Source organism: Choloepus didactylus, chromosome 13, assembly GCF_015220235.1.
Source record: "Choloepus didactylus isolate mChoDid1 chromosome 13, mChoDid1.pri, whole genome shotgun sequence".
NCBI lineage: Eukaryota > Metazoa > Chordata > Mammalia > Pilosa > Megalonychidae > Choloepus > Choloepus didactylus.
Genome location: NC_051319.1, coordinates 83148247 through 83169471, shown reverse-complemented (window position 1 = coordinate 83169471; position 21225 = coordinate 83148247). Strand labels below are relative to the sequence as shown.

The 21225-nt window shown below is 42.4% G+C and overlaps 1 protein-coding gene across 4 annotated transcripts in view; it reads left to right on the top strand.

Annotated features, from left to right (window-relative positions):
* SIL1 (SIL1 nucleotide exchange factor) overlaps window positions 1-21225 on the top strand; it is a 324181-nt gene that overhangs the window by 25455 nt on the left and 277501 nt on the right. Inside the window, exon 2 of one of the 4 annotated variants that reach the window (XM_037801498.1) lies at window positions 1229-1345. The exons of the other annotated variants lie outside the window; for them this stretch is intronic. The gene's annotated coding sequence lies outside the window, so the exon portion shown is untranslated. The remainder of the gene's footprint in view (window positions 1-1228; window positions 1346-21225) is intronic. 4 annotated transcript variants of the gene reach the window in all.

Here is a 21225-nt window from a genome sequence, read left to right as displayed (position 1 = left end):
TTGCTTGTAGTTTGGTGTAAATTCTAAGAATTCATGGTCCAATACAAGATCCTAAAGATATTTCCCCATGTTTTCTTCTAAGAGTTTTTATGGTTTTAGCTCTTAGATAATTAGGTTGCTGGTATAAGGTTCTTACTGGTGACAACCTGCTGAGATTCGGGCAGGTGGAGGGTGCAGGGGTGGGCTGACTTCAGGTATTGCTAAATCCACGTATTGGTTCATCTGGGAAAAGGGTAGACTTGCTTTCAGTTTTCCATCCATTTATATCCCCCAGGATTCTTAGAGACTGACTGTGTTATCCTGATGATTCTCTCTGAGGAAATTGGAAGGGAAGAAATTCTCCAGACAATTGTAAGAGCATATTTGCTAGTCTTTCCTGGCACTTAAGAGGTTCAAGCCAAAGAAATATGGATTTTTCTCTTTAAGGTCTTCTCTAGGTGATGGTAGTGGGGTCCTCCAGTTCACCTTGGGGTCAAGCAGTTTACTATTGTAGTAAGAGCTCGGACTTTGCAGTCAGACTGGCTTTCTGATTCTGGCTCTGCCAACAGCTTGCTGTGTGACCTTGGGAAAGTGCCTTGGCTGTGTCTCACCTTCATCTGTAATAGGAGTATAATAATGGTATCTATGATATAGGGTTGTTGTAAGCCCTATACATACCTGGTGGGTAAATACTCTCTAAATGTTAGCTATAATTGTTATTTTGGGATAGTGATAGAAAATCAGATTGAATGTTCTTGGCAAGAAAAAAGAAGGAAATTACTAGAAGGATCTTGAAGGAAAATACGGAATTGAGAGAGAAAAAAGAATCTAACAAAATGAAAAGTAGGAGAACTCTGGGTACTCTAGTGTGTTACCTCTTGTTTTTACTACGTTAAAAAGTTCCAAGTCTTCCACTTTGGTAATCCACTGAGATGACTACTCTCCCAGGAAACCTAAGCTGGTTCCTGAGCAAAGATTTAATAGTCACAGCAGCCTCAATGTCCTCAGTTACCAAAACATCATTATTTTAGTAAAGCATACTGCTGTGCTTCACCGCCTGCACTTTAAAGTGTTATAAATAAACAATTAAAGCTGAACTGTACTTGGCAGAGTAGGTTCAAAAAGTACATTTTGGGATGCTATCCCTTTTGCCCTAACAATGTGTTTGTTAGATTGGTTGCTAATTCCAGGGTTGGATAACCCAAGGCACCTCTGCCGGAGCCTGTTCACACCAACACTCTTCCCACAGGCTTTGAGACAGGGGCCCAGTGTGGCTCGCTCCTTCTGTCAGTGTTCCTGGGAAGTCATCCAGTGGTGAACAGCAGCCCTTCTTGAAGGACAGAGGAGCAACTGAAGTGCTGTGCAGGTAAGGGAGTTGGAGGCTAAGACTCCTCCCCAAACATGTCTGTGTGGGAAAGAATAAATTCTGGGCTGGATGGACTAGAGTAGCAAAGGTTAGGAGCCTCTTGAAGTCCTGGAAATCAGTTAAGTGCAAACAAATTAGATGAAAACCTTTGTTAGACTGTTTTGCTTTCTCATGAAGATGTTGGACTCTGGGCTGTTTCTCTCCATGCCTAATTATTAGAACACTAAGATGTTGGTCCAGTCTCCAAGAAGCCTTTGCTGTGATGTTGGTGGAAGAAAGGAGAGCTCGTCTTGGGGCACTGCAGCAGGAAAGCTGTCTGGTGTTGAATGGGTCAAGTCTTGGCTGGGTCACCTGTCAAGTAGTGGGTGGGTCTGGCCTTGGGAGACTGTGTACCAGAAAGGAGTGTGGTTCAGGGCTCAGGAGCTCATGCATGGAGTTACAAGGACCTAGGTTTGAAGTCTGACTTTGTTACTACTAGTTGGGTATGTTAGTTTCCTGTCGTTGCTGGATCAAATTAACATAGGCCTAGTGGCTTTAAAACATCAGAAATTTATTCTTTTATACTTCTGGGGGTCAGAAGGGCAAAATCAGTATCATTGGGTTGAAATCAAAGTCTTGGCAGAGCCATGCTCCCTCCAGAGGCTCTAGGGGAGAATCTGTTCCTTGTTGCGTCTTCTGGTGGCTGCTGGTATTCCTTGACTTGTGGCTGCACCACTCCAACCTTCAAATCTCCTCTGTTCTGTCTTTATATTGCCTCCTTTCCATGTCTGTGTCAAATCTCCCTCTGCTCCTCCCTTTCATTTTTTTGGGTAAAATATATGCAACATAAAATTTACCGTTTTAACCATTTTAAGGATACAATTCAGTGGCATTAAGTACATTCAAAATGTTGTATAACTATTACCACAATCTATTTCCAGAACTTTTTCCTCTTCCCAAACAGAAGCTCTGTAGCCACTGGGCTGCATTCCCTCTCCCCCCAGCCCCTCGTAACCTCTAATATACTTTCTCTCTCTATCAATTTGCTTATTCTAGATACTTCATGTAAGTGGAATCTTACATTTGTTCTTTTATATCTGACTTACTTCACTTAGCCTTATGTCTTCAAGGCTCATCTATGTTGTAGCATCCGTCAGAACTTCATTCCTTATTATGGCTGAATAATTCAGCCTCTCTCTTATGAGGATACTTGTGATTGGATTTAGGGCCCACTGGATAATCCAGAGTAATCATCTCAAAATCCTTAACTTAATCACATCTGCAAAGACCATTTTTCTTTATAAGGTAACATTTACACATTCTCGGGATTAGGACCTGACGATATCTTTGGGAGGCCCTTATATTGCCTACCACACTGGGCGACCTTGAACAAGTGACTTTCACTAATCTTAGCTTGTTTCCTTATCTGTAAAATAAAAATATTAACCACATCTTTTGCACTGAATTGCCAGGAGGCTTAAATGAAATCTTGCATGGAAAACACTTGGCAGAGCACCAGGCATATAACTGGTGCATAGTACCTATTATTATTTTTGTATGTATATTTTATACATTGCTGTTTTTTAATTATTTAGCCATTTTCTGTGAAATGGAGGGAAATAGTTCCTTAAGAGTTTGACTTGGGACAGTCTCTCCTCCCCCCTTTAGCCCTGGATTCTATGGTCATGCCCCTCATGGTCGGCAGGTGTCCCCAGGGCCACCCTCTTACCCAGTCCTCCTTTTTCCTTTTTCAGTACATGAGCTGGTCTTTGGGAACAGTTCTTGCCCTTTAGAGAGTATAAGTTAACTCATGCCCACTTTTTTCCCTGACACTTAGGAAGAGGCTTGGATTCTGGAATTTTCCCAATTACCATGTAAGGCACCTTGCTGTGTTGCTGCTTCCCCATGGATTATTGTAACTCCATAATGAAGCATGGAAGAATATTATTTTTACAGTGGTATTTAGTATCTGATAGCTGTTAGCCAAAAGGTATGTGTCCCTAGTGAGATACTGCAAATACATTTTATCTATTCTATTATCTGCTGTTTCCATGAACGTATCCCTGAGGCATTTTAATCTTGTTTTTCATACTTGTCTTCAAGTGAGGAATTGTTCTGATTTGCAACTTTAGGGGATAATTACCATGTTCATTAATTTCTGTTCTTTTCTTCCTCTCCATTTATTACTGGTTCCTTGAGAAAATTTTTCCTTATATCTACACTAAAGGAAGACAAGTGAGTTGATTAAAAGAGTATTTTACAAGACTGGTTTTCCTGGCTCCCTTGGCACAGTGATGGGAGGGTTGTATCAGCATCTCCTTAGCTGGGGTGAAGGTATCCCTGGTCTAGGCTCAGATGAATAAGAGGCTTGGGGCAGGGGTGGGGGTGGGGGGCTCTGTCCTCAGGCTGCCTTGTAGATATGTTTTGCACTGGGGTATTTCTGGGCAAGGAACAGGAGAGGCTCATGTGGTTTCCTTCTTATCAGTGATTCAATCAGACTGCTTCGGGCCTATGTACAGGACATTGTGCACCAGTATATCAAGGAGGACGTAGTTCTTGGCTCACAGGGATGCTCAGTACATGTTGGTTAAATGAATGTGTGGCTGGATGGACTGGCTTAGCATCCAGCGAGACTGAGGGAGCCGGCCAGTGGGCTGATGCCTGGGGGCTAGTGATGAGGGGCATTGTAACCTCTCTGGAAACATAACAGAATTGGGAGCAACCTCTTGAGGGCCATGATTCCATAGCACTCTAATCTACAAGAGAAAGCAGTAGGGGAGGAGGGGGCTGTGTTAATGATGGTTTATTTTTTATTTTAAACCTTTTTATTTTGAAATAATTAAAAATCTATGGGAAAGTTGCAAAAATAACACAGAGAACTCCAAAATACCCCCACCCGGATACAACTTTTAACAATTTGCCTCGTGAGTAATCTCTTCTTTTTATTGTAGCCAGGGACTGTTAGGCATGTTTGGTGTAAATGCAGATGTTTTATAAATGTAATTATTTAAGACAGTTCAGGAGGAGATGGAAAAATAGTGGTTTGTACAAGTTGGCTCAGGATAGGGCAGAGGCAGACATGCATGTGTGTGAGATGTCTGGGAAAAGAACTGAAGAAGGTGAGAAAGCAGAAACCAGAAAGGATTTGAATTACTCTAGGACAGAATGGGAACCCAGCTGAGATACATCTGATCTGGGCTAGACACCCAGGGAAAGAGCACTGGAGATATTTCTGTCTGTGAGAATGAAGTGGGACATTGAGCAGTTGGCTTTGGGATACTAGGGAAGGGAGACTGGGAAGAATGGCTTTATTCTGAGGCTCCTTTCTTTGCCCCATCCTATCCTGTGTGTCCTTCCACTATGACATTTTTCATACCATGTGGTGATTGTTTATATGCCCTCCTTAAGGTAAACCATGGACCATAGTTAATAGTAAAGTTAAAGCAAAATTATATACAATTCTTTCATCAATTGTAACAAACATTTATATGCCCTTTTCTTTTCTAGAAGGCAGGAGACAGGGCTTGGCCATCCCTCTAATCTTGGTTATTTGATACCAGGCCCATCACATGGCAGGTGCTGCACAGCAGCATCCAGAAGAACTGTAAGGGCTTGTTGGGGGCAGAGCACAGAACTGGCTTAGGGGGTGAGTTAGGATAGAACTGAGAATTGAAGCTGACTCTAAATCATCCCTCAAGAATTTACTTACCATCTCTTCTGTGTCAGGCATTGAGCTATCTGGGCAGAATAGTCACGGTCCTTGTCCTTATGATGTTTAAGGTCTAGCAAGGGAGAAGGACAAACTATATAAGAAAGCATAATGAGCCCTATGTTCAGGGAAGTACAGGGTGCTGTGGCAGCATTTATTCTGGTCCAGTGGGGAGGGTTGGAGAGAGCCTCCTAGAGAAAGTGTCTTTTAAGCTGAAACCTTTAGGATGAGTAGAAATTTGCCGGATAAAAACGAGAGGAAATGCATTCTAAGCAAAGGGAATGACATGTGCACAGGCCTGGAGATGGGAGACAAGATGTCTTGGAACATCAGTTCCACAAGGCCGACTGTAGACAGGCAGTAGAAAGAGATGAAGCTGGAGACATAGCTGGGCATGGTTGGTGGGGCTGGGTATGAAATTTGGCCTTTATTCTGATGGCCCTGGAAAACCATTTAATAGTTTCAAGCAGGGGAGGATAAGATCAACTTCATGTTCTAGCTATAAAATAATTTCTATAACATTTAGTCTTGTTATTTGCTGATCTCTTACCCCAATATCCTTTGATACTGCAGCAAAGTCTGCCCATTTGCCAGAGCCCAAAGCCGAGTTGATGAGCATGTGGGGTTCAGGACTGCAACTCCCGTCCCTTCTGCAACTCTTCCCGCTCTCAGTATAAAGCCCCTTCACTGCAGCTTAAAATTTCTCAGCCACTGTACTTTCATCTGCTCCACATTCTCTACAAATTGAAAAATTTTATGACAATGTCATATCAATGGAGAAAGTTTTGAAAAGTAAGATTGAGAAATAAATCTCTTTGCCTTTTCTCCCTGCAAGGGAATTTGAAAAATCTAGAAGTTTACGTTATATGTTAAATATCCTTGCGCTTTCCTTTCCTTCCCTTTTGAAAGTTTTTTCCATTAACCAAAAATCTGACAGATGCGCTTGTAGGAAAATAATTCATTTTGGCTGGAGCTTAAGCTCCACATTGTGAGCTTTTAAATATTCTTTTCGTTGGCAGTGGTTTGGGACTCAACTGTGCAGTTGTTGGAGCTCATCACTGTCCTGTTGCCGGCTAGTTATCTCTGTAAATGTTTTCCCATTGTACTTACCTAATGAAGTCCAAATTAAATCACTTTTTAATCAAGTAGATGAATGATGTTTTTTTATCTTAGAAGAAACCACAAGGTTTCCAAACTATTGGATTTGATAAAAAGTGAAGTTTTTATTTGCATACGTGCTATTAGGCATGGCTTTAATGTCAAGAAAACAGGAAGTGTTGTTAAAGTTATTTGGAAAGATGCTTTGCCAGGGAAATGAAGGAGAATGCTTCTCTCTCTGTCCTAATTCTCTTTCATAGTTTGTGCATGCCTTTGTTTTCCCAGCCCCTTGCACAGGTACTTGTACATAATAGGTGCTTTGAGACATCTGATTCAAAGAAAGGATGGTTTTGAGCAGGGCGTTCTTTCTTTTCTGTTGTCCCTTTTCTCCAGCACTTCAACCTGCTGTTTGTTTAGTTCTTCGTTCATTTGTTCACTCATCCAACCAACATCTGTTCTTCCTGGGTGGTGAGGGCCGATGGTAAGGGATGGGGTGAAGGGAAGGTTACCAGTGAGTTGAGGCTGAGAGGCATGGCCACATCGCTCCTTGCTCCTCTGTATTGATTTTGTCCTTTGTTTTAGGAAATTGGCTTTCATGCTACTATTACTGCCACCCACCTCACCCTCCAGAAAATTGCCTTCTTCCTCTTGCATTTTTTTTTCTTTTACTTAACAAAATTTAAAATAATATAACCTGCTATATTCAAGATACTGTGCTTGCTTTTATGGGAAAAATGAATTTCCTCCTTCAAGGAGTTTATAGGTATAAATTCAGAAACAATAAGAAATGTATAAATAATACATGGTAGAAATTGAATAGTACAAGAAATTAAGTAATACCAGGTAGAAATTTAAAAGGGACAATAAAAATAGTTGAAATGCTGTGAGAATTTGCCAAAGAATGAAGGTCCTTCAAGGCAGTTCAGCACAATGATCACATGGATCTTGGTTTGAATACTGGCCTCTCCTCATGGCCAAACATACCATCTCAAAACTTCAGGTCCTTCATCTGTGAGGTGAGAAAAAAATAATAGAACCAACTTTGTAGACTAATTATGAGAATTAAGTGAGATTATGTAAGCAAAGTATTCTAGCATAATTCTCAGTACAGAATAAGAATTCAATAAATAGTCTTCCTGCTTTGATGGAAGCAAATGTTTCCTCTAAATGGTTTCCCTTATGGAGAAGGATGTGGTGAGGGATGGAAGAGGGATGAAGACTAGGAAGCTTATATGGGCTGGGAGGGGTGGGACTGTGCTGAGCTGAGCTTGCCTTTCCTGAAATTTGATTCCTGTAATCATGGGTCTGGTTTTGGGCTGTGGGCTCCCAAGGCATTGGCATCTCTAGAGGATTTGCATAAGGCAAATCCCAGCCCATGTTTCAGCTTGCTACTGTGATTGAATGGGTTTCCTGAGGGTTTCTCTTCATCTGAGGAGGAATGTGACTTTGATTGAGTGCCTCACAAAGGGGCTCAGGAGACTGGATGTTGGGTATTCCAGAAACCCTGAGCGAGCAAATAAGAGATTCATTAAAGCTGTGTGTTTTATGTTTCCTCATTGGGCTGTTCTGCTTGGTTCTGGCCTCATTCAAACCCTGCTTGAGTTGCCCCCACCTAAGAGTTGGGGCTTGCTTTAGCAATTTGGGCACGTGAACAGAAGTGTGGGGGGAGGGAAGGTATTTAACAGATAAAACTGATTGTACCTGATTATGGATAGACATGGGAGGGAGAGGGAGATGTTGAGGAGAACTCCTGGGTTCCTGGCTTGAGTAGTGGAGGAGGGCTGCTCTAGAGGAGGATCAGGCTTGTGGAAGGAAGAGCATGAACTCATCTTTGGATGTAAGTGTGAAACATAAGAAAGGAGAACAGAGCAGGTATATCCTCCAGAGAGGTGACATGAAGACTGTGCCCAGAATCTCAGGCTGCTCTCCTGTTCAAATGATCCACTGGGGTTTTAGGCCAATTCCAGACTCTGTTTACTGGCTCCTTCTATTAATGTTGAGAACTTGCAAGAGCTAACAACCCCCTAAACTGCAAGGCAGAGGAACGAGTTCATAAGAAGAGTTCACCAACAATGGTGACTCTCTTATCCAGTTAAGAGGCATATGGCATGTTTCCTTCTCTCCTCCCTCATCCCCCTTTCGTCATGGAGAAGTTCTTAAAAGGAGAGAGATTCCGGAGGTTTGCTAAGACAGCACAATGAGCCATATGTTTGAAACCTATCTGATCTGTTTGGAAACCTATCTTATCTGTTTGGCAAACTGTTCCTAGTTTCATACCTCCAGGTCTTCAAATAATATCCTCACTTCTGCCTGAGATGCCTTTCTCGGTGTCGTCGTTTGCCTGACTTCTTTTCTTCTTTTTATCTTTAAAGTTCACCTCTTCCAGAAAGTCCTCCCTTACCCCCCTCTCCTGATAGAGATGACTGTTATCTCCTGCTTCAAGGTCCTCTGAGCCATTTCTGTGATGATTCTTAAAACCCGAGACTTACTGTAACTGCTGATTTACTGCCTGTTTCCATTGCCCAACTGGAAGCTCCTGGAAGTCAGGACCCCTATTTGCCTAGTCTTTGTATGCCCAGCATCTGGCATGTGCCTGTGATGCAGCAGGACTCAATAAATAAATGTATTAAAGGGTGAATAATCTGCTGGATGGATGTGTTGGAGGTGGTGGTGGTTGGATGTACCCTGTAGGCAGTAAGGGGTTTCATAGTGTGCAAACAAATGGGAGAGCTAGCAAGGTCTTTACAAAAAATTTTTTCTGGATTGGTGTGGCTGTTAACTCTCATCTGAGGTTGAAATGGCTTTGGTGTGGGTGTGGAACTGCAGGTAGTAAGTGAGCAGTGTGTCTGGGCTGCGTGGGCATAGTGCTCTTGTGTTTTTCTGGATGCTTTCCATGTTTTTCTAAGCTACAGCCCAAACATCTGGCTTCTCTGAAGCCAGGGCTTGTGCCTAGTTGTCTATGGGAGTGGTTGCCTTTCAGAATAGAGTCTATAACATTAATCAAGCTTTTTCTATACAGTGTTTCCTACTGGCATTATCAGGCGCTGCAGTAGCTGTTTTAAGGAGAATTGCCACAAGAGGAGTCACTGAGCAGTGAAATACAGGATGAAATAATTGGAAAGGATTGCCTCCTACTTTGTGGGGAGGGCAGGCTGTTTTAGGCAAAAGGGAAGGGGTAGGGAGGGGCTGAGTGACAGAGACAAAAAGTAATGCCAACCAAGTGGTAATGAGGTGATTCTGTAAGGGAACTAAAAATAGCTGGGAATCCTGCTCTAATGGTGAGGCATGGGAGGGCCACTTGGCATTTCTTACACCCTTGATGTTCTTCAAATGATGTTGTTTTACTTATGACCCAATGGGATTGGCATCCGTTGCCCAAAATGTAGGCTCCAAATGCTTACTGATCCTTGGCCGAATGTGCTCTGCCTGGAGGTAGTTAGGGAGATAGACTGTTTCCTGGACATTTTCACCTGGGTAGGTAGCTGGCATGTCATCCCTTTTCAGCATATCTGGGGGTGGTGAGAAGGCTAGCTGGCAAGCATTCCCCATGGAGCCTGCTGTGGCAGGAGAGACTCCCTGGCACCCTGCTGGCATGCCTATCACAAGCTCACTCACTGGAACCCAGAGTCCCTTTGAGGGTTTCAGTCTAGGACACTGCTGTTGGCTGGGCTGTACCCTTGTCAGTTGCAGGCTGATGACTCCTGGCAGGCTGGGATTTGGTTGGTGGCATCTTGCAGGGCTCCCTGACCCCACCTGCTGTCACAGATCCTACTGTGGTCCCCTTGAGCCCATACCTGAATGTTTTGTGATATACCACTCTTAAGAAGAATAGATACCAGATGGGAAATCTCTCTTGGGTTTATGTGTGCTTTTTTTTTTTTTTTTTTTTTTTTAAAGCACTTAAAAAAATAAATTGTAGCCTGGTTTGGCAAGTTTCCAAGCTCCAAATGTGTTTGTCATGTTCTTACTGCCCTATGGAGATCAGAACTGTGAAGAGAAACCACCTCATTAGAAGAAATCTGGGGCTCTCCTGGGACGTCCTCAGGAATATGGGCCCCTCCCCTTCCACAGCCTGCCATGGCCAGAGCTGGGATGGCTCCCCAGGGCAGTGTGCTCTGTGCCAATGTCCAAGACTCTTAACGAATTTAATTAAGCAACTGATAGACTAAGGGACGTTTAAAGTTAAAATGTGGTTTTGTTGACATTAAACACAGTTATTTAAATATCAGTTAATTAGTGCTTTTTAATATTGTTTCTTGAACTCAACTTTGGTTACTGCAGTTGACATAGATACTTAAATCCAAGTTCAGTGTGGAGGTGTAGGGCACAGTAGAACATGGACTTGGAAGAGGAGGGAAAGAGAGAACACATAATTTACAGCTGCTGAAATAACTCAGCTTTTTCCCTTGCTGATTGCTCTCATCCTTTGTGCTGCTGATGCAGTGAATTGTTAATGAGATGGGCTCTTGTGCCAATGGGGGTTGGGATGCAGCCATTTTGATTGTTGGGAATGAACTCTGAGATTGGGAGGAACACTTTAAGTTTGAAACTAATACTATATTCCCCCTCAACCCCAGCACAGGATGTAAGCTTTGGGATAGACTGTGATAAGAGGGCTGCATACTTCTGAGTAAAGGCAGGCCCAGATCTGTGTTATGTTGTTGACTGCATTGAAGGAAAGTGGGGAGATGAGAGTCCAGGGGTAGGATTCAGTTTACAGAGCTGTCCACAAACTGAGTTGCCTAAAGACAGAGCAGACACCTGTATAGAGTAGCTGGTGAGCCCTCTACACGCCTGCCAGGTGAATGTCACTATTCTGGATTAAGGTGTTCATCTGCTCATCGGTGCATCTCTCCACCCATTCATTCATTCACTTTCTTGTTCATCAGCCATACTTTGATTGAGTGCCTCCTGTGTGTTAGATCCTGCACTAGCTAGAGATAGAACAGTGGATGAGAAAGGGTTCTTACCCTCAGGGAGTTCATGTTTACAGTACAGTTTGTGGATCTTATGATAGCTACACAGAGAATTATGAGAGCACATGGAGGACTAACAAAACATGGCAAGTCAAATCCAGTGGGACATAAAATTATGACCAAGTTGGGCTTATGTCAAGAATGCAAGGGTGGTTTGACATTAGAGAATCTACACATGTAATTTGCCACCTTAATAGGTTAAAGGAGAAACTATATGATTATCTTAGTAGATGTAGAAAACATACTTGATAAAATTTAACACCCATTCATGACAATACCTCTTAGCAGTTTGGAAATAGGAGGGGACTTCTTCAACTTGACAAAGAATATCTACCAAAAAACTACAGAAAACGCCGTTTATTTATTTATTTATTTATTTTCTTAAATTTTAAGAAAAGAGAATAATGTACCCATTACCCAGCTTCAGCATTACCAACTCATGAGTAATCTTATATTCTTATGTGTCAGATGTTATGTAAAATGATTGCAGGGGGAGAAGATAGTGAGTTTAGTGTGAGATATGTTGAATGTGGGCTATCCAGTTAGTGGTGTCTAGTGGGAAGCTGGAGAGCTGTTTTAAGGAGCATGGCCTCAAGAGTAATCTCTAGAACCTTGTTCTCTAGTATGGTCCATGGATCCGCAGCACCAGCATCACGTGGGAGCTTGTTGGAAATGCAGAATCAATCTGAGGCCACAACCCAGACCTACCAAATTAGGATGTATAATTAAACAGACAACTAACTCTACTGAGATTTAATTCACCTACCATAATAGTTACCCATTTATATTCTACAATTTAGTGGATTGTTAGTATTTGCAGAATTGTACCACCATCACCACTATCTAATCTTACAACATTTTAATCTCTCACCTTCCCCTCTATCCATTAGCAATCCTGCTCCATTCCTACTCCCCCTAGTCCTTGGCAACCACTAATCTACTTTCTGTCTCTATAGATTTGCCTATTGTGTTTCATATAAACAGAATCATTCAATATGTGGCCTTTTGCGACTGACTTCATTCACTTACAGTGTTTTCAAGGTTCATCATGTGTAGCTTGTATCAGTATTTATTCCTTTTGAAAGAGAAATGGCGAGAGCAGCATTCTGGTCTTGTTCCTGATCCTAGGGGGACAGCATCCAATCTTTTACCATTTAGTATGATGTTACCTGTGGGTTTTTCATAGATGTTCTTTATTAGATTGAGAAAGTTTTCTTTAATTCCTAGTTTGTTCGGTGTTTTTTTTTTAATCATGAAAGGATATTGGATTGTCAAATGTTTTTTCTGTGTCTATTGAGATGATGTGGTTTTGTCCTTTATTAATATGGCATATTACAGTGATTGATGTTTGTGCATTAAATCAACCTCGGTTAATTAAACCAACCTTGGATAAATCCTTGGATAAATCCCACTTGGTCATGTTGTATAATCCTTTTTATATGTTGCTAGATTTGGTTTGATAATATTTTGTTGAGGATTTTTACCTCTATATTCATACAGAGTATTGGTTTGTAGTTTTCTTTTCAGATGATGTTCTTCTCTGGTTTTGGCGTCCAAGTTATAGCGGCCTAGAATAAGTTGGGAAGTATTCTCTCCGCCTCTCTATTTTGGAATAGTTTTTGAGGGATTGTTGTTAATTCTTCATATGTTTGGTAGAATTCACCAGTGATGCAACTGGGGCCTAGGCTTTTCTATGTGGGAAATTTTTGATTACCAAGTCAGTCTTTTTACTTGTAGATCTATTTGGATTTTCTGTTTTTCCTTGAGTCACTTTTGTAGTTTGTGTCTTTCCAGGAATTTGTCCGTTTTGTCTTCATCTAGGTTATTTGTTGACATACAATTGTTCATAGTGTTTTCTTATAATCCTTTTAATTTTTATCAAGTCAGTAATGATGTTCCCTCTTTTGTTTCTAATTTCAGTAATTTTAGTCCTCTCTCTTTTTTCTTGGTCAGTCCAGCTAAAGGTTTGTCAGTTTTATTGATCTTTACAATGAACTAATTTTTGGTTTTCATGATTTTTTTTCCCCCTATTGTTTGTCCATTCTCTTTTTCATTTATTTCTGCTCTAGTCTTTATTTCTTTCCTTCTCTTACTTTGGGTTTAGTCTGCTCTTTTTTCATAGTTTAAGATGAAAGATTAGGTTATTGATATAAGATGATCTTTTTTAATATAGGCCTTTACAGCTATAAATTTTTCTCGAAGCACTGCTTTAGCGTCATCTTATAAGTTTTGGTATGTTGTGTTTTGTTTTCATTCATCTCGATGCATTTTCTAATTCCTCATGTGATTTCTTCTTGGACCCATTTGTTATTTATGAGTTTGTTGTTTAGTTTCCACATGTTTGTCAGTTTTCCAAATTTTTTTATTACTGATTTAAAAATTCCATTGTGGTTGGAGAACATACTTTGTATGATTTCAGTCTCTTTAAATTTATTGAGGTTTGTGTTATGGTCTAACATACATCCTGGAGAATGTACCATCTGCACTTGAGAAGAATGTGTATACTGTTGTTGTTGGGTAGACTGTTCTATTTCTATAGATGACTGTTTGGTTTATAGTGTTGCTCAAGTCTTCTATTTCCTTGTTAATCTCCCTAGTTGTTCTAGGCATTATTGAAAGTAGGGTATTGAAGTCTCCAACTATTACTGTTGAAATATCCATTTCATTCTTCAATTCTGTCAGTCTTTCCTTCATGTATTCTGGCACTCTTATTTTATATATATATGTTTGTTATTGTTATATCTACTGATGGATTCACCTCTTTATCATTATAGAATGTGCTTCTTTGCTTCTAGTAATAATTTTTGTCTTGAAGTCTATTTCATTTGTTACCAGTAAAAGCACTCCAGGCTCTCTTTTGGTTACTTTTTATGTGGTATATCATCTTCTACCCTATTACTTTCAACTTATTTGTGTCTTTGAATGTAAAATGCGTCTCTTGCAGATACCATATAGTTGGACCATTTTCTAAAAATCCAGTTTGCCAATCTCTGCTGAGAAGATGCTGGTTTTCATGGTACTGTAGTTGCAAGGCTGTTAGTTTTCAAGGCTTAGTGTGGGGATGGGGAGAGAGGGATGGGAATAGGGGAAGTTAAAATGACACAAAGCTCACTGTTTTTACCAGAATTCAGCTGTTTCTCTTGAATGAATGTTCCTTGGATAATTGCAAGCCTTTGGTTAATTTCCAGAATTCTGAAAAACTTGATTGTCACAATTTTTGTTTTCATTGCTTTTATGGAAGATTTTCAGAGGTCCTTACACCACCATTCTGGAATTTTTTTTCCTAAAATAAACATTTTAACAATATCCCATGGTGATTCATGTGCACATTAATGTTTGAGAAGCACTGCATTAGGTGGCGAAACAGGTTGGAATCACTTTGTAAACTGACCTGCAGGGGCTGGCATGAGGTGGTGAAAACAGGCAGGTTTGCACACACAGGAGGGGAGTGAGTAGAATGGGCTACATTGGAATTTAAGGGAGAGGTCTGGCTGGAAATAGATATCTGAGAGTCATCAGCATAGAGACTGTAATTGCAACCATGAGAGAGGATGGGATCACCCAAGGGCAAAGAGGGAGAAGAGTAGTAGACTGAGGGGAACCCCATGGGAGCCTCTGCATTTAATAAATGGCAGCTGGAGGAAGAAGAGTCCATAAGGAAGATAACTGTGGTCAGAGGACCAGAAGAGCCAGGATGATGAGGATTGGGAAAGCTTGGCCTGCAGAAGGAATCTTTTTGTTAACTGGGAAAGGTTCGCTGCCTGAACCTGTGCAGGTGGATTGACTTAGAGTACCAGCTGTCCTCCAGCAAAAAAAACTAGTTTTGAGGAGGGAAGATGAGCTGTGCTTTTCAGACTTTAGCATTCATTAGAGTCATCCACTGGGCTTGTTAAAACAGGTTGCGGTCTCCTACCTCTAAGTTTCTGATTTGGTATATCTGGAGTGAGGCCCCAAATTTGCATTTCTAACAAGTTGCCAGGCACTGCTGCTTCTGGTCTCGAGCTTGGGGCTACTTTCCAGGGATGGGAAGCCTTACGTAATTGCACTAGAGCTGTCAAAGGCCCGTGTTAGTTAGAGGACACCAGATGCCTGGCCGAGGGCAGTCAAACTGGAGTGGGGGCCCTAGTATACCTTTTACATGATTTGAGGTTTTTCCACTGCTGTTCTTCCTAACACACACTTTGCTGGCCAGCAGGCCCTGGGCTGTCAGGCCCAGGCATACCTTTTTGGGGCTTTGGCCTTGAAACTGGGCTAGGTCAACTTTTCCACACTTACTTGTTCGGGCATCTCCATCTTGGCCACCTGTCTAGGAAGCCAATCAGACTGGAAGCTGATTGATGATGCAGACTGGAAGCTGCCCTGGCAAACAGGGTCAAATTGATAAGCTGGACTTTTAGACTTCAGGTTTTACCCCATGAGCTCTGTGTTTTCTTGGGCTGATGGATAGATGGTCTGGGGAACAAGAGGGAGACTTTGAGCCATTCCAGGACTAGATCAAGTCAGCTGACAAGGGCGTGGGTTCTGTGTTGAAAATAACATCTTTTACATGTTTTCATATATATATAATATTTCAGGAAGAATCCATTGAGCACAGCTTTCCACAATTCTAAGTTTACATCTGAGCATAGAGGTGGCCACACACACTTTTCTTCAAAGAAGTAATTCATATACACATGCTATCATGTTCTGCTGCTTCCACTCATCAGTATTTTATATACCTGTTCTCATGTATCACCATAGTCCATGTTTTTGCCCATTTTAATGGCAGTATCATTTTCCACTGTGCTCTTCCAGATGACCCCTCTTTTAGAATGTTGATTTTGTTTAACCAATAGAAATTTTTTGAGTGCTAGGCACAGTGCTGGCCAATGAGGATAGAGCAGTGGGGTTAGGCAGACATTTGTCCCACCCCTTATGGAGCTTTCAGTCGGGTGGGTTCTAATTGTTACAGGCCCTTGCACTGAAACTTCACTGACCACCTGGAGAGGATGAGGAGGTTGTGCATTCCGAGCCCTGGCTCCAAGTGCTGCCTTCGAAAATGCAAGCAAGGCCTTTGCAGGACAGTGGCAGTTCTGCTCATAGCTTGGCTCTCAGCAAAGCCCAGGATGGGGAGCCCTGGGACCATGGCAGAGGCAGCTCTGAAATAGGGCTGCTGTAGCAGGGAGAACTGCTGTTTCCTAGGCAATACTCTGCTTAATATTTTTAGTGTGTGGTCATGTCAGAACTAAATGTGGTTTCTGATCCCAAATTGGTAATAAATGTAGACATATTTAGAGTCAGAAACAATGCATTTAAAATCCTTTGCTCCTTAATTGTCCTGCCAAGTGCTGAGTTTAGTTTTCTTTGTTTCTTGGCTACCTACCCAGCCTCCCACCATCTCTTTCTGAAGGCGCCCGGATTTTCTCTGAGCATTGGGTAGGATTGTGAAAGCCGTGAGTTATGGCTCCCTGAGCTGGGTTTAGAGGCATCTGAATTTTTTGTTTCTGCCCACGTATGTAAATGTGTGTATTTTAAAATTCATTTCCCTTTCAAGTTTTTAAGATTCTGATTTTATAAATAGTCTTGGGCTCTCAGGCAGGTTAAAAATAAAATACAATGTTTCAGTTGCTGACTTACCTGGAAGACATAGTCTGTGCCAGCATGGTAGTAGCAAGTTCCTGGATTGGTGACCCGTCCTCATGCTGCGACTAAGTGTTTCTGTGAGTAAATGCTGTTTTAATGAGGCTCCTGAATTAGTTTGAGGAGCACCTTTATTGTTGCCTCTGTCATCATTTCAAAGTTGTAATTTGTGTCTTGAGTTGCCCAGACAGTAGCCATTTTGTTCGTTGCGTATTCCTTTAATAGGGGTTTCCCTTTAGCAGGAGTACTGTTCTGAGACTCAGGCATGAAGGCACCCCATCCACTGATTGACAGGACATCACCACTTGAGGGCAGTGAGGGTATCCTTTGTATGTTCTGTTTCAGGGTATGGTGCCCAGTGTGCGCTGGGGACTGAGGCTAATGCTAACATATCTTTGTGTAGTACCTGTTTCTCGTGTGTGAATATTGAATGCTTATAACCCAAAGTGCCAGAGCAGCTGATACAGAATAAAGGCTGGTATGCTGACTGATTTGCAGACAGTCAGTTTGTAGCAATGAACTGGAAGCCCTGACCCTCTCTGGAAGGTTGGAGAGAGCAGGGGAAAAAGAAGATGAACTCTGATCCCTCTCCAGCCTCAAGCTGTGGTGTGAAGATGAGTGTGTGACTGTAGAGAAAGTCCATTGTGCCTACTGACAGGAGATCCAGTTTTTATTTTCAAAGGAAAGGGAAGGAGGAGGCCCTGGGGTTCTTACTCCCTGGATGCCAGCTGATCCTGTCTAGGGTGGTCCCAGCAGTCTGGGTCTGCAGGATTTGCCCTGGTGCTCCTGTCCTCACTGACTTCCCCTTAGAGACAGGAGAGCAGCAGCAGGAATTTGGAGATGGACCTGAGTCATTGGGTAACTGGGCTCTGAAGTGGTTGTGCTCAGTCATCCCTTCTGTGGCACTGATGTGGAGCCATGCAGCATCTCTTAAAGCTTCCAATGGGAATGCTTCTGTAGCCACCCAGAGTGCATTCTGGATATGTGGATAGACCTGCAGCTCAGGGAAGCTGGGCTCCAAGGAGAGACTTGGTTGTCAGAACAGAAGACTCTTCTATATGGGGTGAAGGGCTCAGTGCTTTTGCCTCTCTTGTTCTTTGCTCAGATTTTTCTTGAACAATAGTTAGTAGTGAAAGCTATGTGCTTCTTGAGCCCTCCCTGTGCCAGACACTGTACTATATGCTTCATTTATATCATCTCATTTAATCCTGACAACGGTCCTACAAAATAGTTACTATTATGTGCCTTCTACAGATGAAGAAATTGAAACTTAGGAAGGTTAAGCATTTAGGCCAAAGTCATACAGCTAGTCAGGGGGACCTGGGTGTAGAGCTCCAAAGCCCACACTCTTTCTATTCCATGGAAGTGGAGCCGGATCAGTCAGAGTGATCACTCTGAAGACTTCAGGCAGGGTCAGCGAGCAAGTGTAAGGAGTAGTTCCCCTCGTCCCCTCTTCACCAAGACTTACAGTCTAGGACCTTGTGGAAGGCTCACTGACCAAGTCTGGCATAGTTTTTCATTCACCTGGTCCCTTGCTGGTGTGCTTAGGCAAGCCCCTTCACTTTCTTGGGTTCCATTTTCTTCATCTGCCATGTGGAACAATCCTGTCCTATGTATTTCCTGGATGGGGAGTGGGGTGTGAGGATCATAGACTAGTTGGAAATCAGCTTAGATATTTTCTTGGAACAACTTTTACCCAGTATTGGTCTCCCTTCCCCTTTGCTGAGCTCTCTTGGGTATATGTGAGGGGAGTGCTTGGTGCTGGGCTCTGTGATGGGGATCAGGGACATTTTGCTTTCTATAGTGGGAGGCTTGAATGGTGTGTGTTTAAGAGCACTCCTCAAGCTACCCAGTGTGCAAGTGACCTGGCTACAATCTGAGTTGAGGTCTTTCTTCTTTCTGGATGTCTGTGCCTCTGCTGTGGGCCAGACTCTGCCAAGGGCATTCAATAATTAGAGAGAGAGAGAGAGAGAGAGAGAGAGAGAGAGAGAGAGAGAGGGAGAGTGTGTGTGTGTGTGTGTGAGAGAGAGAGAGAGTGTGTGAGATATGCAGACAACTTGCACATGGTTGATGTGGATCTTTCCACACGAGGGCCCCAGTAGCTCATTTAAAATGTCCTGTCCGGACACAAAATGTGTATCTTTTTATTCTGTTGCAGAACAAATAAAATGATTTGTCTGGTTTCTGTGGCTGATTTCGTAGACCTCTGGAGAGGCAGCATGGCCTGTGAAAAGAGCACAGGTTCTGGGGCCAAACTGGCTTTGAATCCTTACTCTACCACTCTCTGACTGCGTGAACTCTGGCAAGTTATTTAACCCCTCTAAATTTTAGTCTCCTCTTGGGTAAAATGAGCAGAATATTAGAACCACCTCAGGGGGTTGTTGTGAAGAGTAAATGAGCTTAGTACTATGCTTGGCACATAGAAAGTGCTCCAAAAATGTTGACTTTCATTATTATTTGACATAATTTATTTTCCTCTGAGATGCTCAGATATTGCATTTGAATACTAGGGGAAGGAGTGTTGCAGGGGTATTTCTCTCCCTCCCCCACCCCAAGTGCTATAAGTACGATTATTACAGCTTTACAGAGTGTAAAGTCTAAAGCTACTGAGGCGTCTGAGGCATGGCTGAGAGTGCAGAGAAGGGAGAGTTGTGTCTGATGGGTGTTTCTTCTTGGGGAGTTTGCCTGCTGCTCCCTCGCTCTGCTGGTGTGACTGTTCACTTCACTTTCTCCAAGATGCATATATGGAGAGTAAGGTAGCTCTCCACCATGATAGGAACCTATTGTATGCATAAAGAATCCCTCTGTGGTACCATTGGAGTGAGTTTTTTCTGTACCCTTGAAGACTGTAGTGAAAATGTTAAAAACTTGCATTTAGAGAAGTGGCCTGAAATCTCCAACTTTCAGTGGAGCAATTCAACTTTTCATAGGGTCCTACTTTCATGCCTCCATTTCTTCACATGTGGACTCTCTTTTGAAGAGATATCCGTCTGCCTCATTGCCAAATCCAGTGGATTTTCTCATCTGTCTTCTTACTGATCTCTTGACATTGTTTGTTGCCCACAACTTGATTTTCTCAGGATTCTCTCCTCTGTGATTCTGTGTGATTCTGCATTATTCTTGTTGCTCTTACACCCCGGAGCTTTCTTCCTCTGATTTCCTTGATTGCTTCTCTTTCACTTCCTAACCTCCAGCCATGAGTTGAATGCTCTATTGTTGGCCTATTGTTCCTTTCTTTCTATGCTCTTTCTCTAAGACCAGGACTCTACTCTTACTGCTTTGGTTATCACTTCTGCTGGCGGGACCAAAACTTTTCCTGTGCCCCTGCCCTCTCTGCTGCTTTGTCTTCAATGGATATAACATTACCAGAGCCTTCTTAGATCCATGAAGAAACTTTGTGCCTAATGATACTGAACTCTGATTATTCCATATTCAGGTTTTGAGTGCCTACCATGTCTTCTGGGTCCTTGGCAGCTCAAATGAGGATTGAGTCTTAAGCTCCCTTTCAGCATAGATTCTCTGAAGGCTGTTGCTTAGTAGAAGAGGTCTGGAGAGAGCCAGATTGGGCTCCCTTTTATTTAGTCACTCTGCTTGTCACTTGATTTCTTTTAGATGGAGCCACTAGCTTTTGTCCCTGAGTTTTAAGTGTTTGCTAATGTGCTTGGCTACCTTCTTGAAGATCTGTTCTCTTCTCTACTTGGACAGAGGAGGTTGGTTATGCCCCTCACCTCTTGGAGTTCAGGGTATAGAGAAAGGACCAGGATTGCCCTTTAACTGTCTTTCTAGGCCAGTGGATCCCTTCTTGGCTCCACGTGCTTTCAGATGGAGCCAACAGCTGTCCCTGTACTGCCACTGGAAAGACCTCTCTTGGGCTCTCCCTTGCAGACAGCATGAGGCCTGTGTGTATTTTGGTCTTGTAGCTCTCAGGCCAGGGAGAGGATTGCATGCATCATGAACCTTCTGTCCTCTAACAGCTTCTTCTAATCACTTTTCTTTTTAGGGTATCTTAGGTTTGTTGAGAGCAGTCCCCATTTGCTTGGCCCTAGGTCTGATTTCAGTATTCAGGACAGATACTGTCCCCATTGCCCAAATGGCCATGTTTGGGAGTGTTCCAAACCCAGCCTTCTAGCCAGTTAGGAGTGGGACTAGGGTTCAAAACTGCATTTCCTTTGCAATTCAGGGGTTTAATTGCTGTTCACCACTTGACTGTTTAGTTTATGTCTTAAGAGAAAAAACTTGTTTGCCCAACAACTCCAAACTTGTTTCTTTTGTCCTTCAGATTATTCTTTAAAAATCCATTTCTTTTCTTATGTCTGTGCACAATGTTCTCTTTTGTCAGGGCTGTCCTTTCAGTGTCCTCTTCGCATTGTTTCTTCAGCTTCATATTTGCTCAAATTAGCTGGTGAGCTTCTGTTTGTGAAGAGGTGAGTGACTGTGTGTGTGTATATGAGTTTGTGCAGCCCGTAAATAGTAATGAACGTGTGTCTGTGGGAAGAGTT